We start from the raw sequence: 23,445 nt of genomic DNA on the forward strand, positions 1-23,445 counted from the left end.
CCCGTTCATGCTCTGTCTCTCTCTGTCTCAAAAATAAATAAAAGTTAAAAAAAAATTAAAAAAAAAAATCTTTCCTTAAAAAAAAAAAAAGATTAATTCTTAAATCTGATCTGTAACAAGATACCGTTGATTTTAAATGGAGAGTATTCATCTAATGAGGACACCTTATGTACCTTGGACATGAAGATCTGAACCTTTAAGGTAAACCTATTCCACTGGAAACATTCAAATACAAAGGTTAGCCTAGTCCCTCTCTCTAAACTGCACCTGAAGTTTATCCATTAGAAAGCTCTCACAGTATAAAAGTACACTGAATTTAGAAGTAATCTGTCTGCAAACAAGTAAGGACTTAACCCAAAACAGAAAATACAACTCTCACACTGAAAATGAGCACAAATGTTGCCTCACTGTTATCAGGTACATCACTGCGAAAACATGGAGAAGTGTGGGAAGGGTGCAGCAAATTTCGCAACCTGGCAAAAAATTTCTGCAGGCAGACAGACTTTTTTTCTTGAACCATTTTACAATGCTGTCTTCCTGCTTACTTCAAAGAAAATGTTACCAGGTGACTACAAGCCAAACTGACAGTCCCACTTCAACTGACAACTTCTACAATTAGAAAAACAATTTTTTTAAGTTAATTTTGAGAGAGAGAGAGAGAGAGAGATAAAGTGCAAGCAGGGGAGGGGCAGGGAGAGAATGCCAAGCAGGCTCTGTGCCATCAGTACAGGGCCTGATGTGCAGCTCGATCTCACAAACTGGGAGATCATGATCACAAACCATGAGATCATGACCTGCGCCAAAATCAAGAGTCAGACTGAGCCATCCAGGCACCTCTAGAAAAAGTTTTAAATGACTATAATGTAAATCTTTCTGGACTGAAAGATAAAACTGGTTGTTCTGATTTTAGTAATTATTGCTATTTGGCAAATACAGAAAAGTTCTCATCTCATCAAAATCATTACCACTTAGCACCCAAGAATGAACAGAGGCAATCAGGAGACAACCTAACTCTGAAGCAGAAGATGTTACTGCTTTGTGCATTCATAAATAATACAGACTAATAATAACAGAGATCCACTATAAATCAACTCCTAAATCACAACACCACAACTAAATTAGGTTATTTCTTTCATGTCAAGTGGTTGCTCCCCCATGTAGAAATCTTACTGTACATGAAAGAACAGACGATTACAAACGACCTTCTCATTGGGGAAGCTTTAACAGGCTGACAGATTTTATGCTGTTCTAAAAGGAAAGTGATGTGTTCCCTCACTTACTAAGGTCCACTTGGTGACAGGCACCTACCATATGCTGCTGTATTCATTTTTCATAACTACTCTGTAACAGAGGTATCATTACCACTACTTTACATAGGAAGAAACTAAGGCTTAGACAGGTCAAGAATCTGACCCTGAGCTCACACAGAGGGGAAACGCAGACAGAATTCTTTCCCAGGTCTGACTCCAGCGTCAGCAACTACACTACCCCCTCCCAATGGCATTTTTTGGCCAAAGTATTTTAAATCCACTTCTTCCTATGATTAATCTACTTAAATTATGTTAGGTACTTTTGAGTCACTGGGAAAATACTAAAATGACCTTGTAGCCTTCCTAACTTGTCACAGCACATGCATGAAAAACTGAATAAACAAAATGAAAAGAGACTGGCAGACATCAGATAACTCACAATAAGTCTGCTTTGAGCACAAGAAACTGAATGGAAAAGAACAACTTGCTGGCTAAGGAATGTTCTTCCTAGGTTGTATGCCTGAGGCTGGAATAAACCTCAAGAAGGTCATTTGTATCTTTAATAATCTCCTCCGCCATTCTCCTTCCTATGAATGAGGCAAACTTGTCAAAATATAAAAGGGCCTTAGAGTCATCCCTATCATCAAGCCAATGTTTCCACGGAAGAGGCAATACTGTCCAGTGGAATGAGACTGGTCTGGGAATCCAACAATCTGGGTTACACCTGGCTCTCCCCTTGCCAAGCCAAGTGACCTTGTCAAGGTCATCACACTCTAGGGCCTCAGTAAAAGAGTACCTGCCTGAAAAAAACTGAAGGTCACTTCCTGATCTAAGATGCAGGAATTTTTCTTTTCTCATAATATTTTAAGGTGTCAAGAAAACACAGTTTAAGAGTAAGGGTTCCACAAATTTTGTAGGAATTAAGAGTTATAGACTTAAGTTTGAATCTGAGCTCTGCCACCTTGTGTGACCTTGAGCAAATTACCTAACCCTTCGGTCTCTTCACACACAAAAATAAAGGTGGTAATAGTGTCCACCACATACAGAGTGTGGATAATATATACATTTATACCCTAGCTGGTGCAACATAAGCACTCAATAAAAGTTAGTAACTAACTATATCATTCCTGAGCTTGATTCATAGATCCTTAATGGCTCAGTACCTCTGAACTAAAAGAGATATGAATTTCAAAACTGCCTCAGAGACACCTAGCATGGCTCCTCATTTCACTTTGCCTCTGCATCTCTGTAAATGAGGTTAAGAAACCCTGTATCTTTTCTAGTACAATGAATCAGTTTTGACCAAATGGAAAATATGTACACATAAATAACAGAATTATGTTATAAAAATTTAGGTAACAAGACATGAACACAGTCTGTTAAGTATTAAACATTAGTATGTCTGCTTAGAAGACACAGCTGATGTTCTCAAGTTTTTACCATAAACTCAGACCTACTCAGACCTCCTGGGATTCCAGATTTTTAGGGTGGTCCATTCCAGAAGATAACAAGGCCCAGCAACCGGCCATGGATGTAAGGAGTTAATGGGAATGAAGGTGATCACCGTTGTTGAAGGGAAGGTAATTAAGAAATGCTTGCTGAATATGTGTATATTTGTTTTTGCAACCTTGTCTAGACTTACTAAAAAAGAACTAAGTCATGGATGCTGTAACATTCTTCATATTTGGCTAACTTAATGACTGAGCCAAATGAAGCTTGAGATGACGAATGTACAAAATATGGCAAGCCCTAATTCCCCTTGTATTTTAACTCTATCTCCTACACTGCAGTGTTATTGCAAATAAAAGGGAGGAGACCCTCACCTAATTGCATTAAGTCACAAAGTAACTCAGACTACCAAATCATTGGTCTCCCCTTGAAACCTGAATTATTTAAAGATTTCCATGCAAAATTGGGATTACAAATATTTTGTTGTATCCAGTTTTAATTTTACACATCATTCAGGATAAGCATATACTAGAATCACTATCCCACGGTTTGAAGAAGGCACTAGGCTTCTGGACAGATCCCAGTGCTTGGAGACAAACATCTAAAGTACTAGTGATATTTGAAAAAGCTCCCAGGTGAGTTCTTTATATACTTGGTAGTTCCTCACTCCTTGACATTAATCACTTCCATATATAGAAAAACTATGTCAGCAATATTCTGAAGACTGGTTTTAAAGAATGCAGATTCTTTTTTTTTTTTCCAACTTTTTTTTTTTTTTTTTTGGGGGGGGACAGAGAGAGACAGAGCATGAACGGGGGAGGGGCAGAGAGAGAGGGAGACACAGAATCGAAACAGGCTCCAGGCTCCGAGCCATCAGCCCAGAGCCCGACGCGGGGCTCGAACTCACAGACCATGAGATCGTGACCTGGCTGAAGTCGGACGCTTAACCGACTGAGCCACCCAGGCGCCCCAAGAATGCAGATTCTTAAACTTTCTGTACATACTTTCCCCTATTATCTACCTGGCTTCAGAAAAACTCCAACAGTTTACTTTTTAATCTTTCTCTACACAATAAAAAACAAGAGATATGATTTAAATACCTAGTTGAAGAACCTAGATTCTACATGGCTCCTACCCTGTGGTCTGAATCTTTGAAACAGTACAACAAACTCTTGTTAATTATGTTCTCCTCACTCAATATGCTCCTAATTCCCAGCAATCAAAGAAAGATGATCCACTTTGAAATACAATGCTATCTATCTACCAAGGGCACAATGTATACACTGTATGTTAGCTAACTTGACAATAAATTATATTTTAAAAAATAATAATTACTGGGGCGCCTGGGTGGCGCAGTCGGTTAAGCGTCCGACTTCAGCCAGGTCACGATCTCGCGGTCCGTGAGTTCGAGCCCCGCGTCAGGCTCTGGGCTGATGGCTCGGAGCCTGGAGCCTGTTTCCGATTCTGTGTCTCCCTCTCTCTCTGCCCCTCCCCCGTTCATGCTCTGTCTCTCTCTGTCCCAAAAATAAATAAAAAAAACGTTGAAAAAAAATTAAAAAAAAAAAATAATAATAATAATTACCAAATAAATAAATAAATAAAATATAATGCTATCTGGAAGTTTGACTAGTCAGGTTTATACTGATAACACGACACAGCAGATAACACGACACAGCAGATAACACTACAGGCTTTGCCACTGGGCAACTTGGATATGAATCCCAGTTCAACCACACAGACACTGGACAAGCTACACAACCTCTCTGATCCTCAATTTTTCATCTGCAATATGCAAATGATAATGCCTACATAATAGGAAATATGTGCCCCAAAATGTCAATTCCCTTCCTCTACTACTTTCCTCTTCTCTCTTGAAAATGTTGTTGCATTCACAAACTGACCACATTTGAAACCCGGAAAAGTTTCTTGAAATTGGTATAAAAACAGATTTATAGCATCTATCTGAAACTAGAGAGGACCACCTAACATAAACAAGGAAAAACAAATTAGGAAACAGAGAAGTTTAACACAAATGCGTTTCCACTATCCCTAAACCTTGGGAAATGCAAATGTAGAACAATTCAAGTCATAACAATAAATCGGAAAATGATAAAATACCTCCAACAAGCTTACTCTAACAACTCTTGATTAGAACAAAAGTTCTGTGAAATACAAACCAGAAAGTGTTGACAAGTCCTGTTACTCAAAACAAGATGCAAGGAACTATGTACTAGTTTATTCTCAAATCTGCTTTTTTTTTTTTTTAATTTTTTTTTTTTAACGTGTATTTATTTTTGAGACAGAGAGAGACAGAGCATGAACGGGGGAGGGTCAGAGAGAGGGACACACAGAATATGAAACAGGCTCCAGGCTCTGAGCTGTCAGCACAGAGCCCGACGCGGGGCTCGAACTCACGGACTGCGAGATCATGACCTGAGCCGAAGTCGGCCGCTTAACTGACTGAGCCACCCAGGCGCCCCTGCTTATTTCTTTAAAAAAAAAAAAAAAAATTTAAGTGCACAGGAAGATGAGTGTAATTTTTAGGTATATATAAAAGAAAAGAGGGGCGCCTGGGTGGCTCAGTCTGTTATGTGTCTGACTTGGGCTCAGGTCATGATCTCACAGTTCATGAGTTCCAGCTACACATCAGGCTCTGCACTACTAGTGTTTGGGATTTTCCCTCTCTTTCTGCCCCAACCCCACTTGCATGCACTCGCTCACGCTCTCCCTCTCTCTCTCAAAAATAAACTTTAAAAAAAGAAAACAAATAAGTCAAGGTCCAGGATCTCTGTTAAGCTCTCTTCCACTAAAGAGATACCTACCAATATCTATCCAAATAAATACCAAGTATCTAATATCTGCCAGCAAGCGTAGCTTTAGAAACTCAGCCCTGACCTATATCCTTCCTAATACAGGAAAACTTTATATAACAACATTACAAAATTAGCCGCATGGTCCTGAGACCCAATAATCTAGAATTGCTCCCTTACTATAATTCCCAATTCTGCAAATGTTCCCCCAATGCTTCGCACTTTCTCATTCTTAAAGATGTCACTACCTCATGCCCCCGCCTCTTAGACTTGAAGGCCCAGTGCACTGGTCCAATAGGATCCACCTCTCGGGCTGGGTCTGTTTATTTTCTCCTCATGTCACATCCTAGGATCCACCTCTCGGGCTGGGTCTGTTTATTTTCTCCTCATATCACATCCCAGGTCTGGTAACTCTGAAACCTCGGTTTCAATGCTATCACTCTCCAGCAAAATTCTTGATCTCATCCTATCCTTTAGATAGGTCCCTAAGGCCCAGATGCCTTTTTTCCTATACCACGCCCTCAGACCTGACATCCATGGACATCAAAGTCATTCACAAACTGTGTTAAACTCCAGTCTATCTTAACTATAGAGAACAAACTGATGGTTACCAGGGGGGAAACAGGTGGGGGGGGATAGGTGAAACAAGTGATGGAGATTAAGGAGTGCACTCCCCGCCACGAGCACTGGGTGTTGGGAATTGTTGCATTACGTTATACACCTGAAACTAATGTAACACTCTATGTTACCTATGCTGGAATTAAAACAAAACAAAAACACCTCCAAGTCTAGCACTCTTGGATCTCAAAGACCGTCTCAGACCCTAACTCAGGTTTCAGCGTTTCCAAGCATGGCACCCTTGGGGCTTGTACGCCTCTCTGTAATGGGCCACGCATGTTCCACGGAGTGTACCTCTGGAGTTAGGAGTGCCTCCCACTCCGGGCCGTGCACAGGCTATCCCCACAGTACCTGCCAGACCATCACCCTGTTTCCCCCTTAAGGTCTCTAGGCTCGCCCCCGGCCTCCACCCCACGCCTGCACCGGACGGGGTCACCGCCCTGCCATCCAAGCCCGAGACGCGCGCATCCCCGCAGCCTCCGACTCCTTCATCACCCCCCAGGCCCGAGCCAGCGCGACCAATAAGGTGCCAGGTCCGCGGCCTCCCCGCCACCGACCAATCACGAGCGAGCCCCCCCGCAGTCGCCTTCCGCCAATGGGAGAAAGCCCGCGGGCCGGGCCGACGAGGCGCACGGACCCCAGGAGCGCGACGGCGGCGACAGCGGCGGGCCTGGCGAGAACACAACATGGCGGCGGGCAGGCCGGACCGAACTACAGCGGCAGCCGCGAGAGGGAAGTGAGGTCTCCGCCGAAGGCGGGAAGCGCTGCCCCTCCCCCCGCCGCCCGCCTCTCACCCTCCCTCCCACAGACGCTCCCGCACACTCACACGCCTCTGCTCAGGAGTCCAGGGAAGAGCAGGAGCCGCCCCCGCGCTCCTGCGGAGTCAGGCAATGCAGAGGCCTGGGCACAGCAGAGGGGAGGGGGAAGCGTGCGTCACGGAGAACGGAGCGCGCGCGAAGCGGGGGCACAAACAAGATGGCGGCCACGCCGTTTGCACCGTCTCCCCCCACCTTCCCCTCCCCCTCCCTTGGCGCCTTGACTCCCAGTATCTTGAAGTGCGCAGAAGCTGGGTTGTTTGAAATCTCGCGAGAATTAGGAAGGGGCGACGACCTGGGGAGGCGGAATGAGATCAGAGAGCCTTCTGACCCCACCCCCTTCTAGGGGACCCGGAGGCGTTGCCTGGTGACTTCCACAGGGTGTTCTATGCTTGGCGTTTGATGTGGTGCGCACCCTTGAATGTTAGGAAATACGTTTTTTTTGGTTTTTTGGGTTTGTTTAATTTGGAAGGAAAGAGCTGGGGGGACGAAGGACGACACGGGGATGCCAGATTACGTGCGCCGGTAAAGAAGATAGCTACCAGTACCATAAAAAGGGATTTAACACCAAAACTGTAAAAATGATATACTCCAGAGTAAAGAACAGCACATCCCAAGAATTGTCGCTGGTAACCTTACGTTGACATAGACACTGCTTTTCTCATTTAAATGCAGTTTAAAACTTCATCAAGACGATTGAAAACCCCAGTTACAATGGGCATTACATCTTTTTAGCTCTTTCATCTCCGCAACCACTTGGTCCCAAGGCGTTAGTATTTCTGTTTTACAGATGATAAAACTGATGCTCAAAGGGTTAAGTGACTTGATCAAAATCCCACAGCTATTAAGTGTCAAAACTCAGTGTGCGTAGCTCCAAAACTTGTCGATAAATTCACCAAATACGTATGGAATGGGACTATCTACATTGAACCAATGGGTTAGGTGTAAGCACAGAGACAAATGAAACTGCTCGTGCTAGTGGTTACCTTAAATTTTATATGACCTTGGAGCCTTTCTGAGACTTGGGTTGCAGGGGTCTTCAACAATATAACCAACACACTATTATTATTTCTTCCCTTTGAGTGTATGACCCTGGTGATAAAGGTGTTGAGCATACTGGAATAAGCCCTTGACTTGAATTCAGGGAAGTTGCTTTCAGATCCAACCTGAATAAATCTCACTTCAAGCACTCAGTAAATATTTGATGAATGAATGAACAAAACCTAACTAGCTATACGACACCTGACTTCACTGAGTCTCAATTTCTTTGTCTGTAAAATGATCTAATTCCTGTCTCCTGGGAGTGTTGGTTGGGGAGATTGAATGAAATAGTGTAAGGGAGAGTGCTTCACAAACTGCAGAAGTGTCATAAAGAAGTTAGCGATAATGATGACATTTTCAGACATGAGAAATGGCATTAAAAATTCAAAACAGAGATGGGGCGCCTGTGTGGCTCAGCTGGTTGACCATCTGACTTCCACTCAGGTGATAACCTCACAGTTGGTGAGTTCAAGCCCTGCACCGGGGCTCTTTGGGTTCAGCACAGAGCCTGCTTCAGGTCCTCTGTCCCCCACCCCCCACCCCCTGCCTCTCTGCCCCTCCCCCACTGGCACTCTCAATCTCAAAAAATAAACATTAAAAAAAATTCAAAACAGACCCAAAATAAATACTATGTTAAAATGGTACAGAGATGAGCTCAGCTAATGGGAAAAAGCTAAGTGAGTCTTTCTACAAGTACTTATTAAGTTAATTATTACATATACTTTGTTGCAAAAGATGTAAAAATGTGTAGGAATGAGCACAAATTAGTATTATTAGATATTGTTATAATGAAGTATTGACAGCACATAGGGGCTTCAGTCAGTTTCCCTCCAAGAGCCTGGAAATCAGGTTGCCCTCAGAATTAAACTAACAAGAATTTACATAGTGGAGGGGCGCCTGGGTGGCGCAGTCGGTTAAGCGTCCGACTTCAGCCAGGTCACGATCTCGTGGTCCGTGAGTTCGAGCCCCGCGTCGGGCTCTGGGCTGATGGCTCGGAGCCTGGAGCCTGTTTCCGATTCTGTGTCTCCCTCTCTCTCTGCCCCTCCCCCGTTCATGCTCTGTCTCTCTCTGTCCCAAAAATAAATTAAAAAAAAAAAAAAAAAAAAAGTTGAAAAAAAAAAAAAAAAAGAATTTACATAGTGGAGGAAATCAGCCAAAGGTGATTATAAACATATTTAACTACAAGTAGGGCTCAAGCATTGATCTAGCAGATTTGCAGTCCATAAGCTGTCCTGGAGAGAGCTTTCTGTGCCAGATATTAACCCTTTAGTTGCTAATTTGTGAATAGTTCCCAGGAGTGGGGAGTTCTCAGGAGGCTTGGGACAGCAGGCATTAATCAGTACAAAACCATTTCACTATTTTGATATTATAACTGGTACCAGTCATACTGGTGCACAGGCTGAATACTAGTTCTTGTTGTAGACTATTATTATCAATATTCTCTGCCCCTGCCTTTCTAAAACCCTGCCTATCTGGTCTGTCTGTCCCTGGGAGATTATACTTCTCACACTAATGTCATCAAGCTTGGTGTTATTTTGATCAATGAAATATGAAATGACATGAGCCACTTCTGAACAGAAATAAATGGGCCATCTAATGATTCCACCATATTGTTTTTCCTCTGCCATGAGAGCAGCATGTCCCAAATAGAACTGCTTCTCCAAGGTTGGTCCCAGAACGAAGATGTGCAGAGCCACAACTGATGTACATGACCTGTAATGTAAGGTGAGTGAGAAATAGGGGCGCCTGGGTCACGATCTCATGGTCCGTGAGTTCGAGCCCCGCGTCAGGCTCTGGGCTGATGGCTCAGAGCCTGGAGCCTGCTTCCGATTCTGTGTCTCCCTCTCTCTCTGCCCCTCCTCCATTCATGCTCTGTCTCAAAAATAAATAAATGTTAAAAAAAAAATTTTTAGAAATAAACCTTTGTTGTAAGCCACTGAAATAGGTTTAGTTGTTTGTTTCCGTAGCATAACCTAGCTAGCCTAAGCTGATTAATACAACCCTAAAATTAGCTATCTGTGGCAGTAAGCCAAGAGTTTTTCTACAAACACGATCAAAAAGCAAACCAAACTCTGGGCCAGGTCATACAGGAGGAATCTCATGAAAGCAAATGTGATTGTAATTTACTAAATAGATGCTTAGTCAATCTTATCAACCAATCATTCTATATCCTATTTGGAGAGAGATTCTGTGAACCAAAGGGCTTAATCAGCCATGACAGCCCAAAACAAGGTAGTCACAGAGGCAAACTTTAGCATTGCCCTTCTACGCCCTGCCTCAGTCAAGCTGCCCTAAGCGTTGGGATTTCCTTGTCTGTGTCGTCCCTATAGTGGGTGAGAGTATCTCAGGCTGCCTCAGCTAAGAAAAGATCAACGTGCTTCCCTGGTGTGATTCTGTGCTCACCCAGCAAACGTCTCACCTGTGGGGACAGAATTTAGTGATCTGCTGCCTAGAGGATCTCAGTTCTTTTGATAATGACATTTTTCATTATAAATCAATCTATTGGATTCTGGCTTATGTAACTTCCAGTCTCTGTGAACTTAGTGGATACAGGAGCCCCCTTGAGAGATGATTCCCCTCTGTTTACTTATTAAAATCAGGGTTCTGAATTTATAAAGTTGAAGACCTGTTCTGGGATGTTGGTAAATTCCTTAAAGTTGTAGCACTGTAGAGGGACCTGTCTAGAGTGCCAGCTAGACTACCCTCAGCTATACCTCTCTATCTCCTCGTGTGCCTTCTGTGATCCAAAAGGGGCGCCTGGCTGGCTCAGTCGGTTGAGTGTCCGACTCTTAATTTTGGCTCAGCTCATGATCTTGCTGTTCATGGGATGGAGCCCCACTCAGGTTCTGCACAGATAGAATGGACCTGCTTGGGATTCTCTCTCTCTGCCTGCCTGCCTCTCTCTCTCTCTCTCTCTCTCTCTCAAAATAAATAAATAAACTTTAAAAAGAAAAGAAAAGCAGTAAGTGTTAAAGACAGACATAATTCACAAGCTGTAGGAGTTCAAAAAAGGGAGTGATTACTTCCACGTAGTATGAAACGGAGGAGTTCGGGAAAGATTTGCAAGGATGTGACCTTTGAAGGGGGTCTTGAAAAAAATGAGAACTAGGGGAAGAGCATGCCCTTTGTAGGTGGCCACTGGAGCAAATCTAGGAAGCAGGAGATCACTTGAGGAAACATAGAGTAAGAGGAAAAGGAAGAAGAATCATCTGGAAAGTTACATATGGTCAGATTAAGGTTCTTGGGTTTTATTTTCTGCTAAGTAGAGTTAGTGTGGAATTTTGTTTTTGTTTTTGTTTGTTTCACCACTTTAGCCATTTTTAAGTATATAGTTCATTGACATTAAGTACATTCACATTGTTTTGTAAATATCAGCACTGTCCATCTCCAGAATTGTTTCATCACCCCCTGTTGAAACTCTGCACCCATTAAACAATAATTCCCCATCCTCCCTTCCTCCAGCTCCTGGTGACAACTGTTCTGTTTTCTGTCTCTTTGCATTTGACTATTCTAGGTATCTTATGTAAGTGGAATCATTCAATATTTGTCCTTTTGTGTCTGGCTTATTTCACTTAGCGTAATGTATTCAAAGTTAATCCATATCACACCAAAATTTCATTTCTGTTTATGGCTGAATGTAGTATTTTGTTGTGTATATATAACACGTTTTGTTTATCGTTTATCCTTAAATTGACATTTGGGTTGTTTCCATCTTTTGGGTACTGTGAATAATGCTGACTATGAATATTGGTGTACAATTATCTGAGTCTCTGCTTTCAGTTCTTTGGGGTATATACCTAGAAGTGAAATTTCTGGGTCATATGGTAATTCTGTGTTTAATTTTTTGAGGAACTGCCATACTGTTTTCCACTGTGGCTACACCATCTTACATTCCCAGTGATAGAAGTTTTTACAAAGGGATTGACATGGTCAAAACTGCATTTAAAGACAATCTGGCAGAGATAATAAGATGGAATGGGATTGTAAAATGACCACTGGAGACTTTCACAGTAGTTCAGGCAAGATGCAATGAGCTTTTGAATACATCAGTAGCAGTGAGAATGGAGAGAAGAGTGTACAAGTGCAGGGGTGACATTTCCAAGGTAGGATTGGAAGGACTGGAGAACGGATTGACTATTTCGGGGGACAGGGGAGAGGGGATCAAGAGGTGTTTAATATGACTTCCAACTTTCACAGTTAGGAGGATGGTGGTCTCCAGATGAAGACTCCTGGACTTTTTCAGAGCATGGAGAAGTCACGGGTTCAGGTTGGAACAGGTAGAGTTTGAATTATACATGAGACATTGTAAGCTATAGGTGGACATTTGTTGTCTTACCTGCTCAATGTCTTTGCCCTTTCAACTGAAATGGCACTGTACGTTTTTTCTTCTTTTAGATTGTAGAACCATCCTTCTTCATCTGCATGTAGTGCTGGGCTGGGAGAGTGTGTGGCCATGAGAGTGCACTTTTCAGATCTCCAACTGGGAGAAGTGTAACTCCTCAGCAGCCCAGCTGCTGAGCTATGAAATCCATCACCCCTCACTCCCAGGCTTCACTCCCCATGGGCTGCTCCTGGCCACTGACAGCCCAGCAGGAATTTCAGGACAGGATTTTTTTTTTTTTTTTTAGGATAAACGGATACTCTTCTGATGGGTGACTGTGGCTCAAGGACTCCCCAATGGCCTTGCCAGACTTTCCTTAAAACTACACTGCAGTCAGAGACCCTTCCACCTAGAACTCCTTCCTTCTCACTCCTTCCTTCAGGGTTGGATTTGCATCACTATCTGGTGGTCCTCAGTCTCTCTCAGCTTCTGCCCCATTTTCTCTCACAGATGTTTTTCATAATAAATCCCTTGCATTGAATCCTGCCTCAGTATCTGATTCTCTGAGGATCTGAACTGGCATAAGGGGAAGAAGGATGGGCTATTTCCTTCCCCAGTGTTTCTTCCATATCCCATCAGCTGTAGGGATAGGCATGTGACCCAGTCTGACTGATCTCAGTGATCCCCACATCTTGGCCCAGTGCCTCTTCAGCCTCTCAGTGTGATTCAGTCTCAGACCATTAGTTATTTGGTCCACCTCACCCACAGGCATGGCTGATCAATTCTGAGTGAGGTCTCACAGCTCTGCTACCTGAGGCCAACTAATTGCAAACGTATATTCTCTGGCTTCTGCAAACTTCCAGACCCTGATGACACACCTCCTCACAGAACATGAGCTCTGGCTTCCCAAAGGGGCCAATGAAGCAACCTAGAAGTACAGGAAACTTCATTACCCATAGGGCACAGTGATCACTGGGAGACGAGAGACAGGAAGTGGCAGGAGAGAACAATCCACTCTCTTTTCCTTCCTCTGTTGGCCTGTTTTAAGGTGTAATTTCTCTATACAACCTGTCTAGAGACATTCTGCATGGCCAAGTAGGTGGACCTCTCAAGAGAGTGGCTGTGTCTGTTCACAGCTCATTGTGAAGAAGTAACAAACATTTGCTTGCATTGCTTCCCATCTTTTCCTGCTTCCCCCTCCCCTCATTCTCACTGCCCTGGAAATGTGCGTCCACAAAAGCCTTTGGCATATAATCCCTTCTTCAGGCTTTGTTTTCTAGGAACGCTTGCTAAGACAGGTCACAGTTTCTGAACAGATGAGCACATGACCCAAACTAAGCTGAGCAAAGCCCTCTGAAAGATGTGAAGCACAGGTACAGTAGAGACAGGACGTTTCTTCTGGAGATCTTGAGCCATAAGGATCTGTGAGTGGCCATCATTTCTGCTTCATGAAGAGAGTCTGCCTGGGCATGAAGGGATCACTGAATTATTTTATTTTATTTTATTTTATTTTATTTTATTTTATTTTATTTTATTTTCAATTTAAGTAATTATATGCACTTAATGACTACACATTGGACAGCACAGACCTAGACTACTGGTCTGCTTGGGAAGGCAGTAGGGAATGTTGGCTAAAGCATGTGCTTTGGAGTCAGTCTACTCTGGGTTCGAGTCCCAACTCTAGTTCTTAGTGGTGTAAATTGAACAGGTTACTTAACCCCTCTGAGCTATAGAGGTGAAAGATGCAAAGAACAGTAAATGATATGTGATACCAGAAAGACCTGCAAAGGCACAAAAAGTCCATTGAATTTGGCAATTAGGAGACTGAGTAGATTAAGACAGAAAGTGTTAAAAGTGTGTTGGGGTGAAAACCAACCAGCAATTTATCTGTCTTTTGGACATCTGCTAAGTTTCTTTCCTCTGGAGGGGGATCCCAGGCAGGGAGAGACAAGAAACACAAAAATTTTCTCTTAATCCTGATGGCCCATGGGGAGTTGAGAACTGAAAGGCGTGTCCTAAAAGTAGGGCTCCAAAGTCAAGCCAGAAACACAGAATCAAACACTATCAGTCATTAGGTCTGGAGCCAAAGATAGGGTTGTCTAGACCAAGGAAGCCACAGGTAATGAACGTCTCCTATACATCCCCTCACTACATAACACTTACTATGTGACTGGATTGTGAGTCCTTCGAGGTTCAGGGCCTCGTTCATCTTGGTATCTCCAACACCTAGTAAGTTCCTGGCACCATAGTAGGTGCTTAACTGACATCTGTAGAATGAATGAAATGTAAGTCAGTTGACTTCCTGATGCATGGTAGACACTATAAATATCAAGTACATCATCAGGGAAAAAAAAACTCTGCAGTAAGAAGGTGGCCAGGGAATCCTTGTTGGCTTGGAAACAGTTGGAAAGGTCCTTAGCATATTGCCTGGCACAGAGGAATTAATTGCTTAACAAGTGGTCACTATGGTAATTATTATTAGTGGGTGGGGGGAGGTAAGGTTTTGTATAAGGATGGGAAAAGGCCTTAATCATAAGAGCTAACACGTATTTATCTAATTTAATCCTTAAGCCAGCTTGATAAGGTAGGTTTTATTAGACTAATCTTACAGATGAGAAAACTTAAAGAAGAGATGTGATTTTTCCAAAGTTAGCCAGTTCAGAAATGGCAGAGCTAGTATGGAACTTGAGCTTACCACTCCAGATTCCAGGCTCCACCAACAAAGGAAGGAGCAGGATTCTCAAAAGTGGGGTTTAAGGAAGGCAGTTCTTTTTTTTTTTTTTTTTTTTAATTTTTTTTTTTCAACGTTTTTTATTTATTTTTGGGACAGAGAGAGACAGAGCATGAACAGGGAGGGGCAGAGAGAGAGGGAGACACAGAATCAGAAACAGGCTCCAGGCTCCGAGCCATCAGCCCAGAGCCTGACGTGGGGCTCGAACTCACGGACCGCGAGATCGTGACCTGGCTGAAGTCGGACGCTTAACCGACTGCGCCACCCAGGCGCCCCAGGAAGGCAGTTCTTGAGTCAAAATTTGCTTATGATTTCAGGACACCTGGGTGGCTCAGTCAGTTAAGCGTCCAACTCTTGATTTCAGCTCTTTGATCTCACGGTTGTGAGACTGAGCCCCATGTTGAGCTCCACACTGGGCGTAAAGCCTGCTTAAGATTCTCTCTCTCCCTTTCCCTCTGCCCCTTCCCCACTCAACCTCTCTCCCTCTCTTTCTCTCTCTCTCTCTCACACACACACAAAAAGTTTTCTTCTGATTTCTGTCTGTTCACATAAATTGTGATGCCTTCTTCTCCCTTCCATGCCCACTACTTGCCTTCTTGACAGAGTCCTCATCCCTCTACTGAGTTCACCTCTAGGCCACCCTTCTTCTTCCTATCCCATTCAACCATATCTGGGTTGACTTAAGGAAGTGGCTATTGAAATGGGATCAAAGGAGACTTTTGAGACTCTAGAGAAGAGAGACTCAAGAGAGTTTAGAGAGAGACTCTAAAGAAGAGAGACTCTAGGGGCAGCTGGGTGGCTCAGTTGGTTAAGTGTCTGACTCTTGATTTTGCCTCAGGTTGTGATCTCACATTTCATGACATCAAGTCCTACATCGGGCTCTGTGCTTACAGTGCATAATCTGCTTGGAATTCTTTGTCTCCCTCTCTCTCTGCCTCCCCGCCCCCCTCACTCGCTCTCTCAAAACTACAAAAATTTAAAAATTAAAAAAAAGAGAGAGAGACTCTAGAGCAATTTTATAAACTCAACATTCCAGTAGACAGGCAGAAATTGGCAATGCAAAAGAGAATAGCTACAGAGGTAAATTCTTGGTGTTCTTGTGTCAGGTTGGAGAGAGGTTCACCTCCAATAAGACATGGGACACTGTAACTGTCCTTCAGAGCAAAGGAAGACAGGGAATATGGGTACAAAAGCAGGAAGTTAGCAAAGGTTAGGATGATTCAAATCAAGAGTTAAGTTTTACAGCAATTGATGATGGCATGGTATAGGGCAATGTTTTTCAAATTGCAGGTCCTAACCGTTAGATCATGAAATCATTTAGAAATTTATGAGCAGCTTTATTTAAAAATGGAATAGAATTGAAAATTTGAATTAATTGCACATAGCAGGGTAAATACAGTGAAAACTGTTGTGAAGCTTTATTTCAGTTATTTATACAGCTACATGTGTACTGGTCACACATGTATTGAAGGTACAATAAAAAACGTTTAAACGCCACTGGTTCAAGATGTGACCATGGGAAAAGTGGCTGATTCCTAGAACTTTCTTTCTCTTCCAGATTTTTCCATGATGCTCATAAATTGGTCTTGCTTTGTGGATTGCTAATAGACACCATAAAGGGCACAAGACTGATCACCTCTGCCAGAGCTTCCCACACAGTGGCCACAGCATCTGGGTTATGTGCCCCCAAATCAATCTCCCAATCTTCAAGGCCACTCTTTCTTCCTGGTTTCTGCTCCTATTATTGTCCCAAGATGACTGCCAACAGCTCCCAAGGCCTTCCTGCTTCCTCATTCATTGCTAGCAAGGAAGAGACAGCCTGTGTGCCAGCCTTCTCAGCAAAAATCCTGAAATTCCCTCTGATTGGACTGGCTGATTCATATGACCACCCTGAACCAATCATTCTGGCCAGTGGGATTGACTGACTCAGCCCTGCTCTGCTCCCAGGGAGCCAGCTTCCTAGAAACACATGGATCCTAGAAAAGGGAAAATGGAGTCATGAGGTAATCAGCTAACGTCCAATACCTATGGCCTTTAAGGTGCCCAAATGAGGTGTAACTTTCAGTAGCATTTGTGCTGGTCATTTGCCTATTGCTCTAGCCTTTCAATGCTCTGCTTTGTACAGAAGAATGCCGGGCCCTGAAAACTACATTTCCCAGGCTCCCTTTGCCAACTGGCTTCCTGTCAGATTCTGCGAATGGGAAGTACAGGTGAGAAACGGTATGCCAGGAGATGGGACCGGAGCGGGACAGGCAAAGTCATTTCCTCTCTGCATCCACTGGAGACTCTGGCAGCAGCTGGTGGTTATGGGCTCGGAGACATTCAGCATTTCCAGCAGTGGTGGGTTACTGTCACGGGCTCTAGCAGTGTTGGTGGTCCTGGGGGGGGGGGGCAGCAGTGGGTACCTGTGGGCTCCAGTGACCTCGAGCAGCTCTGCCAGCAGCAGCATTTCAAAAACTAAGCTCGCACACTGTCAGCAACAAGTGCACTTCAGGAGCCAGGAATACCCTTCCATTTGATCTTCCAAGCCTGGTAGAAGCTTCCTGCACCTATTACTCTCTAGCCTGCCCCACCCTGCCCTTTGGCTCCTACAAGCCAACAGGTTTCTAAGCTGTCCTCTGGAATAAATTCCCTCTGTTCAAAATTCCAAGCACATTTTCTACTCTCTTGTCTTCACCTGAGCTGACATACTGCCCGCGCCATTGGATAGGCTGACTGCCTTGACTCATTTCCCAGTTGTGCGGTTTGGAGTTGCGGGGCTGGGTGATGCCACAAGAGAAGCACACTATGCCCTCTAGGGGGCGCTGGGGAAGGAGCAAGGGCAGACCCCGGAGAAAGCACAGAGACTTCCCACTCCTTTTGCTTCCTCGCCTACCCCTATTAGAACTGTGAGGTGAGAACTTACTGCTGTCTCCCAGGATAACTTGAATCTGTGTTGTGATTGGGAGGGGTGGGCTCATCCTGACCAGGTGACAGTGCAGCAATGAGAACAGTTCGTGAAGGGGCCCAAAACAGAGGGGCCGGGACAGGGTGTCCTTGCTGCGGAGTAGAGTTGAGGAAAGGAGGATGGGCAAGAACTATTACTTCTGCTTCCTCTTTTTCAGAGGTGCTGGTTGAAGGAGGGACTCAGCCTTTCCTTTCCTGTCTTACCTTCCGTGAAGGGCTCTGTCATCAAAGCAAGAACACGGACTCTTCCAAAAGCACTTATCTTTGCCAATATGTAAGGAACTATTACTAAATGCTTGCATCTAACCTTCTGTGGGCTCCTGGTGCTACCCATGCCACTGTAGGGTAGCCAAGTCTCTGTAGGGACGAGAGCGGTAAGATGGTGAACGAACCCCAGAGGCCTCAAAAGGGCAGCAGGGTGGGGGCGCCTGGGTGGCTCAATGGGTTGAACGTCTGACTTCAGCTCAGGTCATGATTTCGTGGTTTGTGATTTCGAGCCCCACATCAGTCTTGCTGCTGTCAACACAGAGCCTGCTTTGGATCCTCTGTCCCTTGCCCCCCTCTGCCCCTACCTGCTCATGCTCTCTCTCTCAAAAGTAAATAAAACATTTTTTAAAAGCGGGGGGGGGGGGGGGGGAGGGACAGTAGTGCGAGCACACCATGTCTCTCAGAGGTCCCTTGCCATGGCCAGCAGTGTTTTGCAAGATGTGTCCTGCTTAAGTGTGATCCGTGACTGGAGACTTTCTAGTTCCAACTCAGCTGTCTACCTGCCCTGTGATCTTGGGCAAGTCACTTAATCAAGCTCAGTCTCATTATTTTCATGTATTTTAAAAAGAACAGAGGGATAATTTTTTAAGTTCTTTTAAAATAAATTGTTTCGGGGGGGGTGGATGTGATGGGAGAAATGATAGGTATTATCCTCTACACCTCACTTCTTGCCCATTCTCCCTGCGTTTCTGTGAGTATCAAATAAGACAACAAGCATGAAAATGCTCTGAAAAGTACAAAGTACCATACAAAAGCAAGGAAGTATTATTATCAACATAGTTGTTAGTTTAGAAAGCTGACGGCAGGGCACAGGCTGAGAGCCAAACAGCTGGAAGGCAGGAAATCTTAGCACCAAAGAAGGAAACTTTCTTTGTTCACAATCTTCCTGGAGTGGCACTTTCTTTGGAGCAGACCTGGCGCTGGACTCCTCTGAAATGCTGAAGTGGGTCCAGGAAAGTGTTAAGGCAGTAGGTAGGGCATTCAGCAGCCAAAGACACTGGAGAAACACCAGCCCTGGTTTCTCAGTTCCTTTGTGATCCAACAAAGGATGCAATGGACAGGGGGAGGCAGACTATCAGCAGGGCTCAGGTTCAAAGTCAGGTACGTGTTGGATCCTCCTACAGGCTCTTTAACCAGTCACCAAGCTATTTCGGGAGCCAGGATGTCATGGCACTCTGTAACTAACGCTGAACTCAGTGGCCAACAACCTAAAATTCATTCTCTCTACATGGTGTTCAAAGCAAACATCGATCTGGAGAAGACCATGGAGATGGTCTAGTCAAACTGAGGTGCAGAGAGAAAGGCAGAGACTGACCAACATAACAAGTAGAGTCAGCCTCATTGGGCTGCAAGGTACAGAAATCTACCCAATGTAGCTGAAATATAAAGAATTTTTTCTTGTGAGGACTGGAATTGAAATGCCAGCAGGAATGAGGCAGCCCTAGGACTCACTGTTCTATTCATTCTCCCTCCCCTGACACCCTCCCCATCTCTGCACAGGGCTGCTCCTTTCTCCTCTTCCTACTAACCAGCTTCTGCTGCTTCTTGGTCTCTGCTCCGTCTTATCTTGGCTTGCACATGGCTTTACTGGCCGAGGCTCACTTGTCTCTGACCTCCCTACTCCAACTCCCTCCGCTACCTGACAGTTTCTTTCTGTTCCTTGGTCCAAGAGAGCCTCTAATTGGCCTGTCTCAGATTGTTGTGGTGGGCCATTAGTTAAAGGTCACCGGCTAATATTTGAAATAGTAACCCTTGGCTCTGGTGCTGGCCCCATTTGTTCAAGTCTAGAAGCTGAAGGGGCCAAGTGGTCTAAAGCAACGGGCTCAAAAGGGTTTGCGGTTTGGGCAGCTTTTCTTCCAAGTGAGTGTAAGTTGGGCAGGCGCTGTGCCATCACTGGGACCATGTGACTAGAGCCCAAGGCTCCAGATTTCCTGCCCAGAACTTTTTCCATAGAATTTGTCATTTCTTTGATTTATGCAGCAGACATGTCTTAGGGCTTGTTCAATGTCATTTGTAAAGATCTTCCTCCTCCTTCCTCTCCTCCTCCTCCTCCCTGCCCCAAGGAACTTATGGTATAGTGAAGATAAAGACAGGAGAATAATTAGAATACATGAGTGCTTTAGAAGAAGTATAAACAAAGTATTAATACCTACCGCTTACTGAGTAGTCTGTACCAATCACTGCAGATCACTTTACATACATGTTCTCATTTAATCTTTACAACTCCCCTGTGAAGTCAGCACCACATTTTCCACATGTGGAAACCAGCTCAGAGAGTGGTTCACAGATGATAAATAGCACAGCAGGACTCTGATACCAGAGTCTGGTTTGCACTATGCAGCCATGCTGTTAGGGCACAGAGGACCACCTTGGCCTAGGGTGGAGGCAGGGATGGGTGGTGAGAGCAGTAGACTTTCAGATAGAGCTGAGCCTTGGAGCAGGAGTGAGCTTTCACCAGGCCAATGGGGGTGGGGGAGGGTCTTTGTAAACAGAGCCCTGTGTGTGGACAGCAAGATATGAGCACCGGAGAGTCTGGAGTGGGGGTGTGGACGGGGAACAGGGCCAAGGACACGTTGCACACCCTTGACAGTGAGTGCCTCCCTAAGTTTGCGCTCTGGGCACCTCTCTTGCTGTGCCTTCATCCAAGCCCTAGCAAATGCTAGCATGTGGAGTTGAGGCCACAAGGAGCATTGAGGAGAAGGATCTAGAAGACCAATTTAACACAGCCTATGAAATGCAATTACTAGTATCTGGGCCCTGGCACCTGAAATAGACTCTCAGGGCAGAGTCCAGATGAAAAATTCGGGAGAGATGAAAATCTCTAAAATAACCACATAAACAATCTTCCCCAGCCCAGATTCCCCACAGGGCTTTCTTCTGCCTGAATTTCAGGTGTTGTCTTGGATGTCAGTTCCTCTAGGAAGCCTTCTTGGTCTCCCAAGCTTGCCTTCGGGTACTTGGGTTACATTTTTGTAATTGCCCTTTGCTTTGTCACAGCACCAAACTGAATTCCCTGAGGGCAAGGGCAGGGTCTTACTCTTCCAACTCCAGGAGAGCTTTTGGCTCATAGTAGCTGCTCAGTAAAAGATAGTCTGATGAAAGAATAGCAAAGAGCCTCCAAAGAGCCTCTGCCAAATCTTTTAGGCCACGTGGAATTTTTTCTCCTTGTCTCTGTGGTCCTACCAGCCTCAACAACTGGAATCTTACACATGTTGGAGAAACCTTAAAAATCATCTAGCTATTGGGGCGCCCGGGTGGCTCAGTCAGTTAAGCGTCTAACTTCAGCTCAGGTCATGATCTCACAGTTCATGAGTTCAAGCCCCAGTCTGGGTTCTCTGCTGCCAGCACAGAGCCTGCTTCAGATCTTCTGTCTCCCTCTCTCTCTGCCCCTCCCCTGCGTGCGCTCACTCTCTCTCTCAAAAATAAATAAAACCTTTAAAGAAAAAAAAAATCACCTAGCTATCTCCTTCCTCCTACCATTTTACAGACGGGATGATTGAGGTCGAATTTTCAAGTATTTGCCAACAATCTCAATTTTGTGTCTGCAGCCACTATTTCTTCCCTGGACTCCAGACCCAATCAGCTGCTTCTGCATCCTGTATCTAGGACGCCCCACAGTGCCTGTGCCTGAACACATCCATAACTGGCCTCAGCACCTCCCCCAGTCCTGGTCCTCCTCCAAGCTTTCCCAATCTGGTGAAGAACATCACCACCCACCCTGTTGCTAGGGCCGAGATGTTGGGAGCCCCTTGCCACCTCCCGCAGCCTCCTACCACTAAACACCAAGGCCAGTGGTTTCACCCACCCGAATCACAAAATGTCTCTAAATGCTCTCTGCCTCCTTGGCTTAAATGCCCCACAGCTCTCAGTGGGCCCCTGCAAAATCGCCCTCATTAACTACCCCAATCTGCTCTTTCCTTGTTCCAAACCATGCTCCTCACTGCAGCAAGAATGACCCTTAAAAAATACTTCTTTATGATTTAACTCCTTTGCTGATAAACCATCATTGGCTCTCTACTTAAAGCAAATTTAAATAATAATTATTGTTACTATAGCTAACATTTACGGAAAATTTATTATGTCCTAAGACCTGTTCTAAGGACCTCCTATATATTCACTCACTTAATCCTCACAACTATAAATATCCCCATGGTACAGATGAGGAAACTGAGACTCAGAGAAGCTTTTTTGCATAAGCTCTTACCCTGTCCTTGACTCTGCTCTGGTTGCTATTCACTTGACATGAAGTACCTTGGGGAGCATTCTAGCACCTCCCTTACTAGGTCAGGCCCTCCTAGGGCACATATTCCAGTTTGTAATTATGTATTATTTTGGTGTGGGAGTCATTTGATTGACGTCTGCCCTCCTAACAGACTTTAAATTCTCTGTTTTTCTCATTGTTGAGTCCTCAGTATTTAACATGTAACAAATGCTCGCTTGATATTTGTTGAATGGGTCAATGAAAAGGGTTTTCAGTAGGAGAGTAGATGTGGACAGGTTTGTTTTAGAAGGCTTTCTCTTGTGTGAAAGTTTGGAGGTGTTGAGGCCTCCACACCAAGTCACTGCCAGCAGTGGATTCAGGAGCGAGAGGAGGGCAGTGTGGATGAGGGGAGCGGCCATGGGGGACGGATAGCAGCAAATGAACCTGGGGAGTATTTAAAAGGTAGACTGCGCAGGCCCTGATAATGAACTGGATGGAGGTGAGGACGAGGGAGGAGTCAAGGATGACTCCCAGGCTTCTGACTTAAGCAACTGGTACCCTGAGCTCAGGTGGGGACTATCTGGGAGGAAAGAGGCAGCAGAGCAGGTGACCCCTAGACCAAGTCTATGGAACCATAGAAAAGTTCTCAAAATCTTCTTGCCCAAACTCGAACTTGGCCCTAGTATATTTGTCCAGCCTCATCTCTAACCTACCCCAGAGTCAGACTCAGACCACTGCTCCTCCCCTAAGTTCCACTCATCCTCCACCCAGACTTGTAAGTGTTGCCCCACTCCTTCACCCCTCTCTCAAACTCCACAGGACTCAGCTTCAAGGGCCTGCACCTCTCCTCTCTCCCCCGTGGTTAACAGGGCCTTGAGTGTTCCCAGGATTCACTGTGTCAGAAATGTTTCTCTGCCTGTCTCCCCTAATGACTGTTTTTCTCAACTGAATCCTCAGCACCTGGGACAAAGCCTGGCTCAAGGTTAACTTCAAAAA

The 23,445-nt window shown here is 44.7% G+C and overlaps 2 protein-coding genes across 3 annotated transcripts in view; one reads left to right on the forward strand and one right to left on the reverse strand.

Annotated features, from left to right (window-relative positions):
- The window catches only part of NFYC (nuclear transcription factor Y subunit gamma), a 67,830-nt gene extending 60,661 nt beyond the window's left edge, over positions 1-7,169 (reverse strand). Inside the window, exon 1 of the mRNA XM_058717867.1 lies at positions 6,954-7,169. The gene's annotated coding sequence lies outside the window, so the exon portion shown is untranslated. The remainder of the gene's footprint in view (positions 1-6,953) is intronic.
- Positions 7,170-9,140: 1,971 nt separating this feature from the next.
- Positions 9,141-23,445, forward strand: part of RIMS3 (regulating synaptic membrane exocytosis 3) — a 58,096-nt gene continuing 43,791 nt past the window's right edge. The window contains exons 1-4 of one of the 2 annotated variants that reach the window (XM_058717890.1): positions 9,141-9,708; positions 16,594-17,038; positions 17,161-17,245; positions 18,140-18,255. The gene's annotated coding sequence lies outside the window, so the exon portion shown is untranslated. Of the gene's footprint in view, positions 9,709-16,593; positions 17,039-17,160; positions 17,246-17,270; positions 17,376-18,139; positions 18,256-23,445 lie in introns of those variants that run through there. The other variant, XM_058717891.1, reaches the window with a different exon arrangement.

The sequence above is a fragment of the Neofelis nebulosa genome, chromosome 2, assembly GCF_028018385.1.
Source record: "Neofelis nebulosa isolate mNeoNeb1 chromosome 2, mNeoNeb1.pri, whole genome shotgun sequence".
Lineage (NCBI taxonomy): Eukaryota > Metazoa > Chordata > Mammalia > Carnivora > Felidae > Neofelis > Neofelis nebulosa.